Source organism: Hemicordylus capensis, chromosome 1 (assembly GCF_027244095.1).
Source record: "Hemicordylus capensis ecotype Gifberg chromosome 1, rHemCap1.1.pri, whole genome shotgun sequence".
NCBI lineage: Eukaryota > Metazoa > Chordata > Lepidosauria > Squamata > Cordylidae > Hemicordylus > Hemicordylus capensis.
In genome coordinates this window covers 180320010-180344550 of record NC_069657.1, presented here as the reverse complement: position 1 = coordinate 180344550, position 24541 = coordinate 180320010, and the positions used below count along the sequence as shown (strand labels likewise).

Here is a 24541-nt window from a genome sequence, read left to right as displayed (position 1 = left end):
TATTCAGGACCTTGAAAATGTTTAAAATAATGAGACTAGAAGGAAAATGAAAAAACTCTCTGGTTGGTTCGTTGGCTGGCTGCAGGGGCGTAGCAAGGTTGGAGGGGGCCCAGAGACAAGATTTTAAAATGGGCCCCTCGCTGATACACACACACACAAACACACTTCACAATATATCGTGCACTCACACTCACATCCCCATTATGAATACGGTGAATATCTAGTTCACATGGAATCTAGTTTTTTTACTCTCTGCTCCAGCCGATCTCCAAGAGACTCAACATAATTCATAGGGGGTGCAACATGGGCAGGTGGGGAGTCATGTGATGTGCCTCTGGGGGGGCCCCTCGAGGCAGTGGGGCCCCAAGACGACTGCCTCCCCTTGCCAAATGGTAGTTATGCCCCTGGCTGGCTGGCTGGCTGGCTGGCTTTACGAACAAGTTCTAATAATCAGAGCTGGGGGGAAAAAGCTTTAAACAAAAGCCCAATTCAGACATTATGCAGATGTCTGTCAGGGATGTGCACAAATCGTGGTTTGACCACAAGTTTGGATCCTAACTGGTTTGGACAAGGTTTGAACTGGTTCGGCGCCACCGGCAGGGGAGTGGCAGCGGGATCCTTTAAAAGGTGAAGAGCAGGTCCTTAGCCTCTCTCCACTGCCACATGCAGCTTCTTGCTGCAATGGTGCTTCCCGCAAAAACCCATACATGTCATCTACTCATGTGCAGGCACCATTTGTGTGGTCACCATGGTGTTGCTGATGCTGCCACACAAATGGAGCCCACGCATGAGCAGATGCCATGTGCATCCTGACACCACGCATACGTTGGGGGAGCACTGACGCAGAAGGAAGTGGTATGCAGTGGCAGAGAGCAGGTAAGGACCTACACTCCTCTTTTTTAAAACTTGCGTGAATGACAGTACTTGTGTTCATTTTCAAAGTGATCCTGGATACAGGCCCTTCAAATGCATGGTATAGAGGGGAAGCTTACTTATGAACCTGTGTTCAGCATATCATGTGAATGACTGTACCTGTATACAGACCTGTACCTGTATACAGACCTATGTACACTGTAATTTGTTGTGCGAGTGTTAAACATAAGGTGTGAATAGGCCTAACGTTTCCAGTGTTATCAGGAAGCAATATTGTTCCAAGTCTTAGCCCTCTCACCAATGGTACTGCTCTTTTTCTCCTCACTAATTCATGTTGCAGTTCCAAACAACATTGGGTGAAGGTGAAAGGCATTCAAATACTTGTGGCTCCATTAACATGACCTATATTTTTTAAAATGTGCCATATCCTCAGGGAGTCTTCCACAATATAAGAAATGTGGATGCATAATATATCTGTACACCTACACTTGCTGCACCATAAGAACAGAGGAAACTTTAGATGGGTAGTTTATCTGCTAAAAGTAATTAACAGGCAAAATTAGCAAAGCAGCTGTATGCATGGGTCTAGAAGTGTAATGGTGCAAATTCATAATTTCAAAAAATGACCCAGTGATGAAGGTACAGGTGGCCCTCATTATTCAGAGGTTCTGTTCTGACTCCAACTGTGGATAATGAAACCTTAAGTCAGTGGGAATGGGGCGGGGGAGGGTTAGGTTCTGGAGCCCAGGAAAATGACCAACAAATCACCGAAAAGCCAGGGTAAAAGCAGCAATAAGGATGAAACTTTTAATGGAACTGCCCAGGGATGTTGGGTCAGCACTCCAATATTTGGGCTTTGTGGGGGAATTAGCTCTTAAAGGGGGCAGCTCCACCAGTTTTAATTTGTGCAAACGTTTGGATTCAAGAAATGACTGGATTGAAATGAGCTTATACTTTCAAAATAAAAAGAAGAATTTATTTGAGGGAGTGGGTTACAGAAAAGAGGATTGTGTGATTAAAGCAATTAAAAATATATTTCTAGATAAATCTACTATTATGAAGTGTTTTAGCTTAAAGTCTAATTAATATGTTTCTAGGTAACCCGACTGCAATGAGTAGCTTAAAGTTTAATTGTGTAGGTTCCCAAGTGGACAAGGGAAAGAGGTGTGAGCGAGAGATAGCAGTAGTTTGGATTTAAGAGAGTGATAGTTTGAGCCTAGTTGCCAGGCAAACAGTCACCTTCACCTGTTCTGGATGACAAGACTTCAGGACTCCAGGGAGGGCTGTAGGGACTCGACCTCCGAGAGAGCCTGAGTGGAAGCAGGAGAGTTGTAGGGATTAGTAGAAGAGAGTAGAAGTTGAGTTGCCCACAAGAAGGGTATCTCCGTGGGGCCAGCTTCCTATGGTGGCTACGCAAGCTAGATAGATCAGCAGAAGGACCAGTCTGGGAAGTGGCACGATAAACTGGACACAGTCTGGCGTGCCCTGTGAACAGTGAATCACCCAAGAAGCTAGTGATTTCAAGCTTTTTGTAATTGCAGGAGAGCATAAGGAGTGCTCAATGGAGTCCCAAGTATAGCGTACGAGGGAGCACAGAGATCGTCTGATGAAGTCCCAAGTGAGAGGCACAAGGGAACACGAAGGTTGCTTGTTGGAGTTCCGAGTTGCAAGTACAAGGGAGCACACTTGGTCATGGGATACTTATATCCCAAAACATGCCTTGAAATTCCTACTGATGTATTTGAATCCACAAAAGGTGAAAATTGTGTACGTGTTTAGGTATATGTGTTTAACTTAACAGAAACTCAGAGTCTTGTAATTATTAAGTGATGTCTTAGTTAGGAGACAGAAGTCTGTGATTCATGCTGATAAGGTATAGCTTGTTTAATTATTGTTGTGTGGCCAATGTTTGTGTAAACTGTATACTAAAAGGTATAAAAACTTATGGAAATTGTAACTCAGGGTCCCAGCTTGGTGAGAACCAGTTGGCACCCTCTGTCTGCAGCAGAGCAAAATAAAGCCTTGAAAATGTTTCTCCTGTGTTATATACTCTTATAATAAGAGCCCTGACAAGAACCCAGAAAGGTGCATTTAGGCACATCAATTGGCGCCCAAAGAACGTGGGGCTCGAGTAGAGGCAGACGGCCAACGATCCCGGATGACAATGGAGTCCAGCGCACACCCTCACTATTTGAAGGGAGGACTGCCATCTTGTACCTGGTGACTGTCGACCCGATGTCTCAACATCCAAAATAAAAAAGGAGAAACAGGCTGGGATGGGACCATTTGTGTGAATATGAAAGGCTGGCTTAAACGGTACGTACTACCTTACACGAGCAAAACCTGGGAGATGCGTCTTGCCTGAACCAGCAAGGGCCAAGGTAACCTGGGAGATACGTCTCACCAGAACCAGTGAGAGCCATAGATAAAGGAAATCTGGGAGATACGTCTTGCCAGAATTAGTAAAAGCCATGGGTAAAGGGCAGAGTAAGCCTAAGGGTCCCACTCCATTAGGATGTTTGTTAAAGAATTTTAAAGTTATATTGGGGAGTGATTTGCATTCAAAACACCTTGTGTTTCTTTGCCAAAATGTTCGGCCACAATATGAGTTGGCGGATAAAAGAAGGTGGCCTTTAGAAGGTAGTTTAGATTATAATGTTATTTTAGCTTTATTACATTTTTGTACAAACATGGGAAAAAATTTCTGAACATTAGTATGCTAGTGGTTTTAGGAGTTTGTGGGCAAAACCTGAAATGTGTAAACAATGTAGTTTAACTCCTAAGGGATTAATGATGTCTGTTGATTAAATGGGTCCCTGATTGATATCAAGCGGGAAGGCATCCAACCTGGTGGCTCAATTTATATTGGCTTCCAAAAAGGGGTTAACCCTCTCAGCTCCACCTCCACCTTACCGAGGTGAGGAGGAAGATTTGCAGGAAATGGAAAGAGGAAGGCAGATGAGAAGTGAGGAAGAAGAAAGGGGAAAAGAAAGAGAACGAGAGAAGAAAGAGGAAGAGGTGATAGAAAAAAGGGGAAGAGACTGAAGAAGAAGTACTTTGGGAAGTTCAGACACCCTCCAAAATTCAGTCTGATACAAAGGATATCAGAGTGGTGCTTTAGAAAGTACAGGAAAAGGATGATAAGCAAGCACAGAGAAAGTTGAGAGAAAGGAAAGTGAGTGCCAAGGCATTTACAGTGAGAGAAGTGGATTTTGAAGGAGGAAATGTACCTTGTGTACATGTTCCCTCTATTAGTACAGATATCATGGATACCCCCGACACCATATTCTGCCCAAAATTATTTATTATTGCAGTTTGATTATCCGTTTTTCGCTACAGTGGATAAAGAGGCCAATGAGCACTTAACTGTTTCTCTTTTGACCCATTTGGCACGAGCAGGTTTCAAAGCCTCAAAACTGAAGGCTCAGTTGGTCAAATCTGAAGTAAAATATATGGAACTCTGTGGTCACAAGATGCTAAGACTTTATTGCCAGAGAGAGTATATATGGTTGTGGGAATGAGGCAACCCACTACTGTTATGGAGTTATGCTCTTTCCTTGGCATGGCTGGTTTTTGTAGACAATGGATTCCTGGTTTTAGCCAAGTAGCTCAATCATTGTATGATCTAACTACGCAACTCTACAATCTGTCTTGGACAGAAGAGGTCTGAGATGCTTGGGAAAACTTTAAATTTTTATTAGTTTCTGCACCTGCACTAGCATTTCCAAACTATGAGAAACCCTTTTACTTGTTTGTAAAAGAGGACAAAGGATGTATGGCTGCAGTTGTGACCCAATATTTGGGTCCAGCACCACGACCAGTAGCCTACCTTTCTGGAAAACTGGAAAGAAGGGACCACCATGTTTCTTCTTATTGTAACTAAATATAAAAAGTGTAATTCCTGTATTTTAACCATAGTATGTGGGTCTTGGGGAGAGTTGGAGCCTTTTCCTCTCCCTCTGCTTTAAAAAAAATTCTCTTGGGAACCCAGCCCAGCCAAACTTTTAGTTAGATGCCAGCCAGTAAGAGGAACAGCTGGTAGAGAACTCCAGTTTGTAACCTATTGGAATTCATTGAACTTTTAATCAAAAGATTTAAAGCATATTTCATCATTAAGATTATATGTAAGATAACTAGCTGCAGGAAATAGTTTAATACTGTGCTGTGTATGTTTATGGCCGCTTTCTGTAAAGACTTGGGATTTTGTTTGTAACTTCTTTGTACATTCTCTTATGGGAAGGATGGGTGATTTTGATGGATGGAGTTGTTGTTTGGAAGCACTTTCATGAGGAAGCAAAAGGGAGCTTTCATGCTCTGAAGATGGGTAACACCTTGGTCATATACTGAATAATCCTTCTGTAAATGATTGTGCTTCTCTTAAAGTTGAAATAGGGCGAATTAACCCTTGAACAGTCTAAAGGTAGAACCAGGAATACTGGATTAGCAATGTTCATGCATAAAGATGTTGCATATCTCAGTGTTTATTCATAGTAGTAGTAGAAAATTAGGAAAGGATTCTAAGGTCCCAATGTTGTAACTCAGCTGAACTCCTTTAAATTGATCTCTTGTTTATTTTGGGTTTTGGTATTGTCTTATCAGATGTCATTAGTCTGTTCAGTTATTGATAAAGTAATGAGAAAGAGGGGAACTGTAGCGCTTCCCCAACCCCACACTCACCTCTGTACAGGTGGGGCTTTCATTGTGTATAACTATACTCTCTTGACTGTATACCTTTAGAATAAGGACTATTATTGATGGTTATCTAGGAAAAATACCATGTGATTTGGCTACAGATTGGCCTGAAGCAATAAAAGGGGGGGCTCTTAGATTCTTCCCCCCCCCCCACAGCAGGGGCACAGCTAGAGGAGAGGGGGCCCGTGTTCATCTCTCTCTCTTGCGGCCCCCCAGAGTAAGGGAAATAATGAAGAAAATAGGGAGGGGTGGACCTGGAGGGCCCTCAGGAGCTGGGGGTCCGTGTTCTTTGAACCCTTTCGCTCAATTGTAGCTATGCCCCTGCCCCACAGTTAACCTTGCTTAAGCTTTTTTATGGTATGAAGGGATGCCAGTAAATTGTGGGAGGATGAGAATGCTCGTGAGCATATCCAAAGTGCAATCTCCAAGCCTGGAGATGCAACAGCAAACAGGGAGGCTCCTGGGAGCTGGGCAGCATAAGCACAGCAACCAACAGAGCACAGCACTGCACCTTGGCTACCTCAGCTCTCCCACTCTCCAGCTCTTCCAACAATGCCCCCCCAGCTTCTCCAGTAATGTGTAATCATGACCACTGTTCCCTCCATTTTTTTTCATCTGTTTTCATGATTAGTTTTGTTCTGGATGGCAGTATCAAGGCACTATCAAGGCAGTGTGTGCACATGTGCATTGAGACTGAGACCTTCCTGATTCAACCTGAGTGGAAGCAAAAATTAACTGAACAGACATTAAACAAATTGTGCGTGCGCACACATGTGCGCGCCTTAGAGGGAACCCTGATCATGATGCTTCCTCACCCTACTGCTGAAGTCCAGTAGCACAAACACCCTTCCCCTGATTGGTTAGTAGGTTGGACAAAGATGCAGCACAAAATTAAATCCAGTTCAAGTAAACATGCACAGAGGAGTATGTGAGAATCAGGGAGTAAGAGAAGAATCAATGTTCAACGAGTAAAATTAAAAAGAAATTTCCTCATTTGTCCTTCTGCTTCCTCCTACTCTTCATAACCAGTCTAGCAGCACACAAGGGCAGAGACAGAGGGGTGTGTGTGTTATGCAGTAGTGGCTATCACTACCCAAGAGAGAGAGCAGAGGTGTACATGTATAAAATCAAGTGGCGGCAAAAGCTTTCACCACCACCACTTTAAAAAACTAAGGGGGAGAGAGGACAGTGCATGTGCAAGGGAGGGGCAGCATTTGGTGTCTGCCTCAGGCACACAGAGTCCTTAGACCACCATTGCTTGTGGTTGCAAAAGTCAGAAAGTATCATCAAGTGGCTCAGAAATACAGTGCTTTGGAAGAAACTTCACACAGTTCTCCACTCTCTCAGAGGGCCTCATTTTCTATTTCTCACATGTTAAAAATTCTGATTCTCCTCTTCTCCCTCACCTTGCAAAACAAAAATTTTAAATACCCAAAATGTTGCAAGGAAGCCAAAATTTTGACTCTGCATTATGCAAAGTAAATGCACATCAATGTGCACCTCATTGTGTCTGGTTTGTAGAATTAGTCACATTATAAACATGTTTTATCTGTCTTGTTTTCTTAATTTTGTATACTGTATTTTTTTTAATTTTTTATTTTGCTAGCTGCCTTGGGACTTTATATGAAAAAACAGTATAAATAGACATGAATTGGGCAAGGCATCATTCAGTAGTCGAGCATTTGCTTTGAATTCAAGTGGGTCTCAGGTTCAATTCCTGAAATATCCAGAGAAAGGCTGGGAAAGACCTCCATCTGAAATATAAGAAAACTGCTACTCGTCATTTCAGACAATTCTAGACCAATGAGCTGACTCAGGATAAAGCAGCTTCCTAAGTTTTTTTTCTTTTCCTAATTACAAAATTTGAGATGAAAATTTACACTGAAAACTTAACAATGGAATATGTTCATGCTCTTCCAGCATGTTCCCATCTACTGACAGGTGCAAAGTTGTATGCATGCTACATATGGAGTCCAACAACAAGCAGCGGAGTGTGGTAGTTGCTTTTGCAGAGAGATTGCTGCTCTATGTGGGAGGTGATGTCAATTCAGGTGTAATGCAGTACCTTCAGTCCTCTCCACAGTGTCACAATCAACAGAAGGCATGATGTCATTCCACTTGCAAATTTGCTGGGGGTGGGGCAACTTTAAAAAAAAGGAAATCTCCCTGTACTTATAACACATTTTATACACATCACACAAATCTAGTACCTATAATGAGTATTTTCAAATCAAGAAGCTGAACAGATAAAAGCAAAATGAGTAATTTGGAAATATCTGAATAAAACTGTTAAAAAACAAAAAGCTGGCACTAATGCAATCAGATTCCATTCTACCAGCCAAACATAAACATCATTGAATAGTATGCTCCATAATAGTTGATATTTTTAACATATACTGGTACACATAGAAAACACCAGCATGGAAACACTTATTGATTGACTGATTGATTGATTGTTCAATTTTTATACTGCCTTTCATATGGCATCCCAAGGTGGTTTACAAAAGTTAAAATACAATAAAACTCCATAAAACCACATTTTAAAACCTTAACAGACCATAAAATTAAAACAGACAATTTTTAAAAGCTGAGAAAGCTTGGGGGAAATATGGGTTTTCAGGTATTTTTTAAAAGTTGCCAGAAATGAGGAGGATCGTATCTCAGCAGGGAGTGCATTCCACAATCTCAGGGCAGTGACCAAGATTGGCTCATCTCTGGTAGCCACCAAATGAGTTGGTGGTAACTGGAGACAGACCTCCTCAGATTTAGAAGGTATAATGTGGCAGTAAAGTATCCTAAACCAGCAAACAATGAGTCACGTGACACAAGAACGGATGTACTGATGATTATGGCCAGGGATAGTACAGTGCTAAGAGAAAGCAGGATCTTATCATGGGATAGGAAAATACCTTCATTTGAAAAAGCTCTCAAATGGCCTTCACTTGCTACCTGAGGTTGAGAAGAGAGAGAGCAAGAGAGAGAGAGAGAGAGAGCGGGATACGCCATATGGGCTGATGATTCCATAAGGAGAGAGAACGAATGAAAAGCACACGTGACTCCTATGCAGAGCTTTGCACATGTGCAAGGAGGAAAAGAACAGTTACCATAACCTTATAACAGGGATAGTTCGAGAGCATGTTGCTGTACGCAGAATTCTAGCTTACTCTGTTCTTTAGTTACCATACACAATTGGTAGTTTTGTCCACTGAATCTGAACAAAACATCATGGACACACTCTTCTCATCATCCCCCTCCCACAAAAACACAGACCAGTAACTCCTTTGAAAACAAATAATTAGCTGGAAGTTCACCAAATACAATTTATCAAATGCTATATGCAAGAGTAATCCTTTTCATTCTAACTGCCTCACATTTCCAAACACTCCATAAGAGAACATGCTTCTCCTGAAATCTTCTCTCAAAATGCTGTTCTGAAAAGTTTGTTTAACAGGGAGTATTGAAAAAAGTCCACATAGCATTTCAGGTTTGGCAGATAATAGAAAACTTAATAGAGTGTGTGTTTTAGCCATATCTTTATTGACAAAGGCATGCCTGTTGGCAGAGTTGTCCACTTTAAACACAGTACTTTGCTTCAAAAAAAAAATGCTGAACACAAGTTTCACGGGCTTGCTATCTTGACAAATTCCATAGCTGCTAGGAAACAACTATGCAGTAGTGTCTATGTTGTACAACTGGGGCACAATTCTTCATTATATTATCTACAGACCCACCTCTTTCTTTCTGCAAACGACAGGCTTCAGCACAATTATTCTTCATACCTCACAGAATCAGTTCCCAGTGCAGCACAATGCTAACTCACACTGTGGTGGTAAATAATATGATACATTCATAGATTTCTAACCATGGAAGATTCCCAGGGCAAATTCTTTGTTCCTCTCATATTATCCACTGCTTTATTTCTACAAAGAAAGGTCCTGGAACTAACCACCACTCTGGTCACATGTCCTCTGACCTAAATATCCTTCCTCCAAATTCCAGAAGTACGAGAGCTCATTATGGGGACTCCTCACCTACAAGCTATGAAATAACATGCTCTGAATATACTCAGACATTCTTATTCCTTTAGAATTCCCTTCTTTAGCATTCCTTCACAACTTCCAAAGCTAAGTCCTAGAAGTAAAAGACTGAGCTTAATCTGAGCTTAATCCTTAGTTAAAATCATGCCCCAACAATGGCTCCCTATGTTAGACGTCATTCACATGACCTTTAGAGCACCAGGAAGGGAAGAGAAGATAGCACCTACCTTCCCCACCAGATTATCTGGCAAGGTCCCGGGACATGTGGCTTGTGTGCCCACACAACTGGCACTTTTGCAAACTGCACGGCATTCTGAAGGCCGGGAAAATGCATTCCAGCCTCAAGATATCCCACAATGCACCATGTGATGAGCACCATGTATTGAGGGACCCCACTGTGAGTCAGGTTCTCTAGGCGCCCAGCTCTGTGTCTGCTCAAGGTGCATGCAGCCCAAGCATTCACACAACCCTGTACCTGGGTAGAAGGGCACAGTTGCGCACTTCTACCCAGGTAAACCATCAGGTAAAATTCCTGGGCTACCTGGGAGGGCAGTGGCCCTACCCTGCTCGTGTAAACAGTCTCTAAGTCTGTTGCTTACTAAGGGTCCCTTCACATACTATATTCACTCCCACATTATTTATGCCAGTACCTCCACTGCAGCATTTGAAAGCCTAAAACTGCACAGGCCTTTCCTCCCGAACACGGGATATAGGGTGTGAAGGACCTACATAAATTATCCTGACCATATGCTCTCAGGTTTCAAAACATTACCATATTGGTGTGAGCAGAAGTCACCAGGATAGGACTGTCAACTCTGACTAAAACTATTCCTGGAGATTTTCCCAAAACCTTTCATAATAATCAAGCCATTAAAATCTCCAGGTCTGCTTTCAATAGTCTCTTGGATATGGATACCAATTCCTGGAGACTCTGGGTCAATCATGGGAAGTTGACAACCGTACATAGGGAAGCAGCTCCTCAATGTGATCACTTAGGGAAAAGCCCTGTATTAAGGTTGATGTACTGTAGCTGTAGTCTTGAAAGAATCATGGCAGCTGAAGGGAATATAAGGTTATATCCTAATTTTGCACTCTGTGAACAGAAACTCTGTGAACAGAAACAGAAACAGAAATGGAAGGGGCTTTTTATTTATTTTATTTATTTAACAAATTTCTATACCGCCCAAAACTTACATCTCTTTTGTTCACAGAGCACAAGTAAGATACAACACATTGTAAGAATAGAAGAACAAAAGAATAGCCCTGCTGGATCACATCCAAGGCCAATATACAGGTGAAACTCGGAAAATTAGAATATCGTGCAAAAGTCCGTTAATTTCAGTAATGCAAATTAAAAGGTGAAACTGATATATGAGACAGACGCATTACATGCAAAGCAAGATAAGTCAAGCCTTAATTTGTTATCATTGTGATGATCATGGCGTACAGCTCATGAAAACCCCAAATCCACAATCTCAGAAAATTAGAATATTACATGGAACCAAGAAGACAAGGATTGAAGAATAGAACAGTATCGGACCTCTGAAAAGTATACAGTGTACTGTGCTTGATTGGCCAGCAAACTCGCCTGACCTGACCCCATAGAGAATCTATGGGGCATTGCCAAGAGAAGGATGAGAGACATGAGACCAAACAATGCAGAATTGCTGAAGGCCGCTAATGAAGCATCCTGGTCTTCCATAATACCTCATCAGTGCCACAGGCTGATAGCATCCATGCCACGCCGCATTGAGGCAGTAATTGCTGCAAAAGGGGTCCAAACCAAGTACTGAATACATATGCATGCTTATACTTTTCAGAGGTCTGATATTGTTCTATTCTTCAATCCTTGTCTTCTTGGTTCCATGTAATATTCTAATTTTCTGAGATTGTGGATTTGGGGTTTTCATGAGCTGTATGCCATGATCATCACAATTATAACAAATTAAGGCTTGACTTATCTCGCTTTGCATGTAATGCATCTGTCTCATATATGAGTTTCACCTTTTAATTTGCATTACTGAAATTAATGGACTTTTGCACGATATTCTAATTTTCCGAGTTTCACCTGTAGTGCAAAATCCTGTTTCATAGGAACAAAGGCAGCTGCCATATACAGAATCAGACCACTGGTCCATCTAGATCAGTACTGTCTATACAGACTGACACAGGCTTCTTCAAGGTTGCAGGCAGGAGTGTCTCTCAGCTCTATCTTGGAGATGCCAGGGAGGGAACTTGGAACCTTCTGCATGCAAGCATGTAGATGCTCTTACCACAGCGGCCCCATCCCCTAAGGGGAATATCTTACAGTGCTCATACATGTAGTACTAGTCTCCCATTCAAATGCAATCAGGGCGGACCCTGCTTAGCTAAGGGGACAAGTCATGCTAACTACCACAAGACCAGCTCTCTTTCACACAGTGGCCCACCAGATATCTCTGAAAAGCTCAAAGGTGAGGGCATGCCTTCTCTCTTGCTGTTGCTCACCTGCAATTGGTATTCAGAGGCATCTTGCCTCTGAGGCTGAAGATGGTCCATAGCTACCAGACTAGTAGCCATTTATAGACCTGTCCACCCTGAATTTGTCCAAGCCCCTTTTAAAGCCATCTAACCTACTGGCCATCACCACATCCCATTTCAGAGAATTCCACAGATTAGTTATGCACTATGTGAAAAAGTACTTCCTTCTGTGGTCCTAAAATCCCCAGCCTTCAGTTTCATGGGATGACCCTTGGTTCTACTGTTGTGACATAGGAAGAAAAAAGTTTCTTTGTTCGCTCTCTACTCCATGCATAATTTTATACACCTCTATCATGTCTCCTAGTACTCGCCTCTTTTCCAAAAAAAAAAAAAAGGGGGGGGGGTCATCTGCAGCTTTTTCTTTCTAAAAAGCCCCAGATGCTGTTGCCTTGCCTCATAAGAAAGGTGCTCCAGGCTCCTGATCATCTTGGTTGCCCTCTTCTGCATCTTTTCCAGTTCTACAATTTCCTTCTTAAGATATGCTGACCATAACTGTAAATTTAGCCACTTTGCTGCTTACCGCAACTTCTAGATCATTTATGAACAAATCAGAGAGCACTGGTCCCAGTACCGATCCCTGGGGGACCCCACTTCTTACTTCCCTCCATTGTGAAAACTGTCAATTTATTCCTATCCTCTGTTTCCTGTCCTTCAACCAGTATCCAATCCACACATGAATCTGTCCCCTTATCCCAAGACTGCTACATTTACTCAAGAGCCTTTGGTGGGAAACTTTGTCAAAAGTTTTTTGGAAGTCCAAGTATACTATGTCAACCGGATTGCCTTTATCCACATGCCTATTGACATTCTCAAATAATTGCAAAAGGTTATTGAGGCAAGACTTTGCCCTTGCAGAAGCCATGCTGGTTCTCCTTCAGCATGGTCTGTCCTTCTATATGTTTAACAATTTTGTCATTAAGTATGCTTTCCATCAATTTATTAGACACAGAAGTTAACCTAACTGGCCTGTAGTTTCCTGGAACCCCTGGATCACTTTTTGAAAATCTTGAGTTACATTAGCTACTTTCCAGTCCTCGGAACTTGATTGTAGGGACAAGTTACTTATTTTTTCTAGGAGATCAGCAATTTTACATTTGAGTTCCTTCAGAACTCTTGGGTGGACGCCATCTGGCCCTGGTGATTTAATTTTTAGTTTTTCAAGACAATAGAGAACATCCTTTCTCATCTCCTCAAATTGGCCCTGTTCTTCAGCCTCCAAGCCTGAGAAGCTCAGTTTCGGAGTGGGTATATGGTCAGTATCCTCCACTGTGAAGATATATGCAAAAAACTCATTCAGCTTCTCTGCAATCTTCTTATCCACCTAAATAATCTCTTTCACATTCTCATCATCTAAGAGTCCAACCCCCTTCCTGGCAGGTTTTCTGCTTCTGATACAGAATCAGAAAGACAATAGAATAACAGTATAATAATAGAAGCACACACAAATTTATTATCAAGCCTGCAATGTAATCTATGTACACCACTTTAGAACTCTGCCACAGATAAAAACTGGAAGGTTGGGTAGGGCCTGTCCTTACAAAGAAACTGTGGTGAGGCAAACTGCCACAGAGACCAAGACAGCTCCAGCTTTCCAGATAAAACATGGAAGAAGCAGTCTGCAGGAGAAGACCCCATGTTAATAGCCAGCCACTAGATCTCATAGAATCTCCTGGCTGTGTGTTTTATAGCAGCTTCTCTCAAAAACAGATGTTCAGCAGTTGACCTAGATGAGGCAAAAGACAGGGCAGTACATAGCAATTACTGGCAACATTTCCACTTCTCACATGGCTGCTCATTGGTCACAGGTGAATATGCTCTAGGGATTCTGCAACTGCTCACAGTGTCAGGTGATCCACTCATCCTGGACTGCTTAATCCACACTGCATATGGAGAATCCAAAGCTGCTGTGACTGTGGTGAAGGATTCCAAACATGGTTATGTCTCTGTTGCAGGAGACTTGAATAATCCATAGAACCTTTCTCTGGATTTAAAGAAGAAAAGGTGCCTCTATTCCATCATGGCATAAACAGTTTACTTTAACATGCTATATTAATTGACTCATGCAGAATAAATTGGGGCAGGGGAATAGGCAAGCTACTTGCCGATACATGCCATAGCACCTGTCACCACTTAACCTGAAGTTCTCTTGACAACACTTTAATAGTGTGTTTGCATAAAATCTCTAAACACTACTGTAACATTATTACAAGGAAAGGTAGGAACTGGGTCACCTTAATGAGATTGCAGATTTCTTCTGCTGGTCTCTAACAGTTAGAACAGCCAGGCCAAGTTTCTTGCTCAGCCCTCCAACAACAAACAGTCTTTGTGCACACCTGACAGAAAGTGAGACGCCTTCATTCGAGTGCTAATAGGCCCAACAGAAATGATAAAGGTATCAGTACTTGCACTGCCTGAGAAAACCTGGGCTTTGTTTATTCATGGTGGCAGTTATCCAGAGACACAGTGACTGCTGTAGTGTTCTTTAGTAACATTTTTTAAAACTTTACAAGTTGGAGAAGTTGCTAGAGAGAGGGAAAACTGCAGTTTAGGGACATCTGATTAATTAAACTGGGATTAACATAATTATGTCAAATTACAGGCATTTCAGAGACTTGCAGCTGTGCTGGTTTCCCCAAATGACACAGCATCCATTGCTAATTGCTGACATAATTGTGTCTATAACAACAACAACATCATCAACAACAAATATTTATATACCGCTTTTTAACAAAAGTGTCCAAAGCGGTTTACATAGAGAAATAAATAAATAAACAACAAGGACCCCTGTCCCCCCAAAGGGCTCACAATCTATAAACATGAAGGGCAGGTAAACCTAGATTATAGTTAAATCATATCTAGATTTTATTCATGTGTTTGTTACATGCCATCACTCCTCTTTCATCCCAAATGTGGTAGAACCTTTCCACTATTTAATTAATTAATTAAGATGTTTATACCCCGCTCCTCCAGTACACTACTGCTCAGGGCGGCTCACAACAATAAAATAGACACAATGAAAAATAAAACTAATAGAATTAACCAAATTAAGTAAACAAATTAAAAGTCAGGCTAGAACCATAATCAGAATTAAGTTTCAAATTAAAAGGTGTTTTAAAATCTAAAAATTGAGAATTGAGTGATTAAGTGCCATCAAGTCAGAGTCGACTCTTAGCAACCACATAGATAGATTCTCTCCAGGATGATCTGTCTTCAACTTGGCCTTTAAGGTCTCTCTGTGGTGCATTCATTGCTGTCATAATTGAGTCCATCTACCTTGTTACTGGTCATCCTCTTCTTCTCTTTCCTTCAACTTTTCCCAACATTATGGACTTCTCATGGGAGCTGGGTCTTCGCATAATGTGTCCAACGTATGATAATTTGAGCCTGGTCATTTCATTTGAGTGAAAATTCTTGATTGATTTGTTCTAAGATCCATTGGTTTGTTTTCCTGGCTGTCCATGGTATCCTCAAAAGTCTTCTCCAGCACCAGAGTTCAGAAGTATCAATACTTTTTCTATCTTGCTTCTTCAAAGTCTAGCTTTCGCATCCATAGAGATTCACGCGAAAAACCACTAACTGAATTATTCTAATCTTTGTAGCTATAGACATGCCATGGCATCGAAAAATCCTTTCCAAGGCCTTCATTGCAACCCTACCAAGTGCTAGTCTGCAGCATATTTCTTGACTTCGGGTTTCTTTACTGTTGATGGTCTATCCTAAAAGGCAGACGCTATCCACCACTTCAATGTCTTCATTATCAATTCTGTGGCTGGTTGCTGTACCCGTTGTCATTAGTTTAGTCTTCCCATTTTTTCACTGTACTCTTTTGACTTTCATTACTAGACCTCGCAGATCATCTGCACTCTCAGCTATCAGAGTGGTGTCATCAGCGTAGCACAGGCTTTTGATGTTTCTTCCTCCAACTTTAAAACCATGCTCATTTTCTTCCAATCCAGGTTTTCTCAGTATATGTTCAGCATATAAATTGACTAAAGATGGAGAAAGTATACAGCCTTCTCTTATTCCTTTGCCAATCTGGAACCAGTCTGTTTCACCATGTTCTGTCTGGACTGTGGCTTCCTGTCCTGTGTATAGGTTTCTCATCAGAACAATGTGATTTTCTGGGACACCCATTTTCCTAAGGATATTCCACAACTTGACATGGCTGACACAATCAAAGGCTTTTCTCTAGTCAATAAAGCACATATTGACTTCTTTTTGGTATTCTTTGGCTTTCTCCAGTACGCATCAGCAATGATACCTCTTGTTCCTTGGCCTTTTCTGAAACCAACTTGAACATCCGATATTTCCCTTTCCACACAGGTCTCTAATCTGCACTGGATGATCCTGAGCATTATTTTGCTAGCATGTGAAATTAAGGATATTGTGTGATGTTTTGCACAATCTGTTAAGTCTCCTTTATTTGGTATGGGTATGTAGACTGACCTCTTCCAATCTGTTGGCCACTGTGTCGTTCTCCAAATTTGCTGGCATAATTTGGTTAGAGCCATGACTGATTCTTCTTCAGTTGCCTGCAATATTTCTGTAGCTACTCCATCAATTCCTGTAGCCTTCCAACTTGGTAATGACCAGAATGCTGATCTAACTTCAACTTCCCATTCTAGAGGTTTTTGCAAGTAGGGGATATCTTCTAGAGTATCTTGCATGTTGACATCCCTGATGTACAGATTTTCAGTATACTCCTTCCACCTCTGTTTGATCTTCTATGAATCAGTTATTATCTGTCCTTTGGCATCCCCTTAACATACCAATTTGAGTTTGGAACCTCCTGAGTTCAGACATCTTTTGGAAAACTTTCCTTGTTTTTCCATGTCTATTTCCATCCTCATGGTCTTTACAGATGTCATTGTAGTACTGCTCTTTGTCTTTCTGAAATTCCCTATTTAACTGCTTTCTGAAATTTCCTATTAAATTCCTTCTTGAGGTCTTTATCTTTCTTGACTTTGGCTTCACTCCTTTTCTTGGCAATTTCCACCATCTGTTCTGATATCCATTTTGCTTTCTTCTGTTTCTTGGTCTTTGGCAGACTCTTTTCACATTCATCCTTAACAACTTCTTTGATTTCATTCCACAGTTCCTCTGGTTCCCTATCAATGAGGTTCAAAACTTCAAAGTGGTTCCTGATGTTCTCCTTGAAAATGCTGGCTAAATTCTCAAGATCATATTGTGGAAGCTGGATAGCTTTGACTTGACTTTGACTTAGCTTGACTTGGAACTTGCACTTGAGCAGTTCATTATCTGTTTCACAATCGGCACCTGGCCACATTTTTGCTGTTATAACTGAGCTCTCCCAACTCCCTGCACCAGTAACATAATCAATTTGATTTCTGTGTACTCTATCTAGTGATGTTCATGTGTATAGGCACTTTGGTTGTTTGAAGAAAGTGTTAGAAATGAAGATATTGACAAAAACTAATAAGTCATTCTCCTGCTTCATTTCTGTTTCCTTTTTTTTTTTTTTGCTTTAAATTTTTATTGATTTTAACAATATCTTGAAAATCTCATTACATCAAACATTAAACAAAAATTGACTTCCAGCTCACCAATCAGCGCGAATCATTAACTATACAATTAACCCTTGCTATAATAATTCAAAACAAATATCCTATACATTACCAAACTCGATTTTAGTCTACTCAACCTGCTAATATTACTAAATTTCAAACCCTGTTGAAAAATCAATATTAGGAAAATAGTTCTTTAGGTACAGTAAGAATGGTTTCCAATCTTCTTTAAAACCTTCCAAATTTTGATCTCTTATCAGTACTGTAAGTTTTGTCTCCGCGTATTCCAAAATTTTTATCAGCCAATCTTCTTTTGAGGGCAGTTCATTGTCCTTCCATTTCTGTGCATATACTATTCTGACTGCCGTGTTTGCATACTTGAAGAATGTTAAATTTCTTGTGGAAAACTCTCCTTGCATTAGTCCCAGAAGGAAGGATTCTGGGCTCTTAGGAAATGTCATTTAAAAATTTTTTAAAATCATTATATATCATGTCCCCAAAGGCCTTTGCCTTCCTACAAGACCACCACATATGAAAAAAAGTTCCTTCACAATGTCCACATTTCCAACATTTGTTTGAAACATTTTTATACATTATCGCCAGTTTTTAGGCGTCAAATACCACCTGTACATCATCTTATAATAATTTTCTTTTAAAGTGTAACATGCAGTGAACTTTAAATCAGTTTTCCAAAATTTTTCCCAAGCTGCCATATCTATATTATGACCCACATCTTGAGCCCATTTTATCATAGTCGTTTTAGCCACTTCATCTCTTGTCTCCTCCAAAAGCAACAGCCTATACATCGTGGACACTAATTTTTCATCATTTTCATATAGCTCCATCTCAAATCTCAACATTTGATCCTCAAATCCAAGTTTGAAATCCTTCTTAAAAACTTCATTTAACTGATGGTACTGAAACCAGTTACTGACCAAATTTTGTACTTCAATTAGATTTTTTAACTTACAGCCCTTTTCTTGAAAACACAACAGATCCCTATAGGTACCCCATTGCGGTTGCATATTTATCTCTTTACGTACTAAAGCTTCAATCGGGGATAACCATAACGGATTTTTAGGTTTCTCATTAGACTCCTTCTTACATAGTGATTCAGAAAATCTTTATGTATTTTACTTTTGTCATACCACAAATATGAATGCCATCCGAACCTTCTATCAAATCCTTCCAAATCAAGTATTCTAGGATTTCTTAATGTTATCCATTCTTTTAACCATGTCAAACAAACAGCATCAAAATACAACCTTAAGTCTGGCAGGGTCAGACCACCTCTTTCTTTAGCATCTGTTAAATTTTTAAAGTTAATTCTTGGTCTTTTACCCTGCCAAACAAATTTGTTCATGTCCCTCTGCCATTGCTTAAAGTTAAAGTATTAATTATAGGAATAGTCTGAAAAAGAAATAGCATTTTAGGTAAAACATTCATTTTCACAACTGAAATTCTTCCCATTAAAGATAAGTTCATTCTAGACCATCTTTGCAAGTCGATTTTTACCGTATTCCATATTTTAATATAGTTATTTGAAAACAACAAAGAGTTATTATTTGTCAACCAGACACCCAAATATTTAATTTTTTTCTCCACTTTCAGTTCACTTATTTCAAAAAGTCTGTCCTTAGATCTCTGATCCATATTTTTTGTCAACACCTTTGTTTTAATCTTATTTATATAAAACCCAGCTAGTTGGCCAAATTGTTGTATTTTTTCCAAGAGTCTTCCAATCTTCTCTAATGGATTTTCTAAAAAAAACCCACTACATCATCCACAAAGGCTCTTAGTTTGTACTCTTGTTTCCCAATTTTTGGGCCTTGTAATTGATCATCTTCTCTAATATTTCTACAGAGCACTTCCAGTACTAATATAAAAAGTAATGGGGAAAGTGGACATCCTTGTCTAGTTCCTTTCTGTATTTTGCAATTGTCTGATAATTCCCCATTTACAATAATTTTAGCATATTGCTCCGAATAAATTGTCTTAATAGCCCTAATGAAATTATTACCAACTCCCATTGCATCAAATAATCTCCACATGAACTGCCAGGAGACATTGTCAAAAGCTTTCTCTGCGTCTAGAAAAATCATGGCTATCTGTTTATCATTGTGTTTTTCGTAGTACTCCAATACGTTCAAAACTGTTTTCACATTATCTCTTAATTGCCGTTTTGGCAAAAAGCCTGCTTGATCTTCATGAATAAAAAGTCTTAATATAGCCTTCATTCTCCTTGCCAAGATGGTGGCAAAAAGTTTATAGTCATTGTTTAAGAGTGAGATTGGCCTATAATTCTTGACTCGCGTTAAATCTTGATCCGGTTTTGGAATTACTGCAATATTGGCATATTTCCAAGACTCCGGCATAATCCCTCTTTGCAAAATATCATTCATCGTCCATTGCAAAGGCTGTAGTATTTGATCCGTAAATGATTTGTAATATGAAGCTGATAGGCCGTTGGGTCCTGGCGCCTTATTAGCCTTACTTTGATTTATTACTTCTGTTATTTCCATTATTGATATCGGTGCATTCATAGTTTCTATGGGTTCCTTAGAAAGTTTTGGAATATTTTGTGTCTTAAGAAATTGGTCGATTTTTATATCTTCTACTTTATTTCCTTTGCATAATTCAGAATAGTATCTAAAGAATTCTCTTTTTATTTCCCTTTCATCATAAGAAAGCCCATTTTTTGTTAGTATCTTGGATATATACTTATTCTTTTTCTCATTTCTAATTTTCCAAGTCAACAACTTGCCTGGTTTGTTTGCAAATTCAAATGACTTTTGCTTTGCATATTTTAAGTTCTGTTCAACTTCATTTAATACTAACATAGAAAGTTGTTGCTGAAGCATTTTAATGGCTTGAGTAATCTTCTTCTTATCCTTGACCCATAGTAGTTCTCTTTCTTTTTTAGAAATCTCCATCAATAATGCCTCTTTTTTCAATCCTCTTTGTTTTTTTAAAATATGCATTTTGTTGTATGAAGAAACCTCTCATAACTGCTTTTCCTGCGTCCCAAACTATTTTGTTATCCATTCCTTGGTTTAAATTCAATTCAAAATAGTCCTTTAACTTCCTTTTAGCTTTCTCCTCATCTGGTGTTTTCTGTAAGTATTCATTCAATCTCCAACGAAAGGAAACCGTTCCTTTCTTCTTCCATGTAAAACAAATTGCATTATGATCTGAGAAGGTTCTGGGCAAGATGTCCATTCTTTTTATACATGGCGTAATAGATTTAGATGTCCAGAACATATCTATCCTTGAGTGAGATTTATATCTGTTTCCTAGGCCATACAGTCCAACTGTGTTTTCCTCCTTACCATTTCCAAATTTGGCATTCCAGTCTCCAACCATCACCAGAACATCTTGCTTGCATGTGCTGTCAATTTCAGACTGAACCTGAGCATAAAACTCATCAACTTCCTTTTCTTCTGTATCAGTCACTGGGGCACAGACTTGAAGAACTGTCATGTTAAAGGGCTGTCCATGAAATCTAATTTATATTAGTTGGTCACTGAACACATTGTACCCAAGTACTGTCACTGCTATATCCTTCCTGACTATGAAAGCAACACCGTTCCTTTGTTGTTTTCCATGTCCTGAGTAGTAAATAATATGATTTTCTGACTGAAAGTGTCAAATTCCAGCCCATTTTAATTCACTGATGCCCAAGATGTCAATTTATAGTAGATTCATTTCATCTTTCACTGTGTCAAGCTTACCCGTATTCATTATTCTTACCTTCCACGTTCCCATTGTAATTCTGTCTTTGCAGCTTCAGATTTCCTTTTCCCTTATGGCAACACCAGCCGCTAGACATTCAAAAGACTTTAATCCTACCATGTCACAAAACACCATCAGTACTCTGAGGTATTCTCAGCTCTTCCTCAGAAGCATGTTGAGTACCATCCAATCTGAGGGGTCTATCATCCAGCACTACATCTACAATCATTCTATTTTGTCTTTATGTTTTTTGACCATCATTCTATTTTCTAATCTATTTTCTAATCCACATGTCTATCCATGTGGTTTTCTTGGTAAAATACAGGAGTGATTACAGGCCTTCTCCCACGCAGTATGAAATGATGCCTTTGTCATCACTGAAGTGATCATCTGCCTCCTGCACCTTCCTATAGCGATGCTGCCCAATATAGGTGCCTGCTTGCTTTAGCTGGGCAGCTGAGATAACCTCCTACTGCGAGTATACTTCCTGCCGTACTTCGCTCATCCCTCCCAGGAAAACACACACACACCCCATGATGAAGCAGCACAGCAGGACATACCAGATATAACCAAAGGTAAAGCATTAAAAGACTCTTTAAAAAGATATTTTTGGTTGTTGTTTTAAAAAACACTGAGGGAGGGAGCATGGCTCAGCTCTTCAGGGAGGGTGTTCCAAAGCCAAGGGGCCACATCCGAAAAGGCCCTGTCTTACTATCTTCTTACCTGGGCAAGGCAAAAAGAAGCATCCATCTGCTTCTATTTCTGGAACATTCCAAGAATTAACAACATATTTATCTGGTCTGTTTTATCTTTTGAATGCCACCACTAGTCTAGAAGAATCGTCATCTATTTCTCAAATGGGTAGGTGGGGGGAAGAGAACATGAAAGAGCCAATTTTATCCTAATATAAGTTTACAAATCATACTCCACAGCTCCATGCCCTTGGCAATTCAGGCTCTTGAGTTCAAAACAGAGAGCCCAGCCTTCTGCCAAAGCTTTGCTGACTGTATATACATTTCAGAGGAGGCCCCTCTGTAGCAAGAACCTAAATCAGCCTACATTTTAAGGTGAAATCTCCTCAAAGCATTACACTGAATCAAATCCAAACAGATCAGCAAAAGGGAATAATTATTTCTTAAGAATGTGCAACAAGCCTAAGGCATACCTACACATGACATGCAAAGTTCTTAGTCCTGACAGGCTTAGTCTCTTTAGTCAATAGCAACTGTATTGGGAGGCCTTATAGCACCAAGGCTTATCCTTACCCCCACTACAATTCTAACCTACAACAGTCACCAACTGGAGTGCTATTTACCCCAGCCAGGGGGTGCAGGGTGGATACCTATTGATGTTAAATGAGAGCCTCCTCTCCACCAGGGTTGACATCAACCAGAATGGGCCCATGTCAGGGGCTGTGTGCTAAAGCCTCCTACTTTCCTACTGGAACATCTGCAAAAAATACAAGCTACCTGTAGCCAAAGATTGGTGGAACCATAAAATTGAAAAAGTTGAAGAAAATGAAAATACAAAAATATTATGGGACTTCCAACTACAAACAGACAAACATCTGCCACACAACACACCAGATATAACTGTAGTCGAGAAGAAAGAAAAACAAGTCAAAATAATTGACATAGCAATACCAGGGGATAGCAGAACAGAAGAAAAAGAAATAGAAAAAATAACAAAATACAAAGATCTACAATTTGAAATTGAAAGGCTGTGGCAGAAGAAGACCAAAATAATCCCAGTCGTAATTGGCGTCCTAGGTGCAATTCCAAAACAACTTGAAGAGCACCTCAGCACCATAGGGGCCACAGAAATCACCATCAGCCAATTACAAAAAGCAACTTTACTGGGAACAGCTTATATTCTGCAACGATATCTATAATAATAACAGCAACAATGTTGATAATAAAATTCAGCCATCCCAGGTCCTTGGGAAGGACTCAATGTCTGGATCAAACAAACTAGTCAATAACACCTCTCTGACTGTGTAAACAACACTAATAATAATAATATTTTGTCCTTTCATTCTTAGCAAGTTATAGCATTGACTGAAAACCACCAATGTATTGTTAATGTCATGTGCTTCTTGCAGTATTTTGTTATCCGACCAGGGCAGGGGGAACGATAACAATAGATTGATAACTATTTGGTTGAAATGAACACGTTTAAGAATTTAGCAAAATGCAGGGAGTAGCAAAAAGTCTTGTTACAAGAAAAAATTATTTTATTCTGATGCAATATTACCCCCATACTAAAGTCTTCAAGACAAGTCTAAATAGCTGAGACAAGACATGAAACAGAAGCAAAACAACATAGCTGGTTTCAAGGCAACCTTGCCTTTTACACTCAAAAGTTCTACTATTCATGCTCAGAACCTATGCTAAGGCATTGGCTGCACATTTCAATTACGGATAAATCATTCGTTAAATAAAAGATGCACTTTCAAAAGGTGAGAGAGATCATTTACAAAACACAGACACAGGTTTACGGCAGGTGGCCATCACTGGAGCCCTTTTCACACCAAGCACACTGATGCATGACTTGGCAATGGAGCACAACAAGGGAGATGAAAATTTGAAAATGGAAAGCGTGCCTAACTGCAATGCAACAGAACCTTCAGGTCAGAAGCTCTTAAACAGCAAGTAATTCTCTCCAGAGATCTCTTTCCCCATTACCCGGTTAATAGTGGAGACTGCACAGGGCTCTCTCTTTCATTCATTATCAGTGCTGCAATATTTCTCAGGTTTTTGACTTGGCTCCTTTACATGTAATGAAATTTTAAGAACAGTAAGCACAGGACAAGAGGGTAGGCTAATCTATTTCCACAACATTCCCAAACCACCATTTGACAGTCCTTAACATGGATCCTCAAGGCCAGCTTTGGAAACATCCTAACGCTGCTCTCTGCACACACCCCAGTCTCACAACCTTGCCAAGTGGTACTCACTTCCCAAATATAGTCATGTGGCTTGCTGGACCCAGAACAAAACTTTCATCTATCCTATTCCCACAGCAGTGCCAGCTTCTGTTGGGATACTCTCACATTGTGTACATTTCAGTGAGAACTCTAGTTTCTTCAGTACATACCTGCTCTTCATTTCAGATCCACTGGACTATCTGTTAGCTGTTGCTCCTGGAATCCTTTACCTGTTT

General features: G+C 40.2%; 1 protein-coding gene across 7 annotated transcripts in view; it reads right to left on the bottom strand.

The window, feature by feature from the left end:
- Positions 1-24541, bottom strand: part of LYPD6B (LY6/PLAUR domain containing 6B) — a 115733-nt gene that overhangs the window by 38919 nt on the left and 52273 nt on the right. The window contains exon 1 of one of the 7 annotated variants that reach the window (XM_053257603.1): positions 24476-24536. The exons of the other annotated variants lie outside the window; for them this stretch is intronic. The gene's annotated coding sequence lies outside the window, so the exon portion shown is untranslated. Of the gene's footprint in view, positions 1-24475; positions 24537-24541 lie in introns of those variants that run through there. 7 annotated transcript variants of the gene reach the window in all.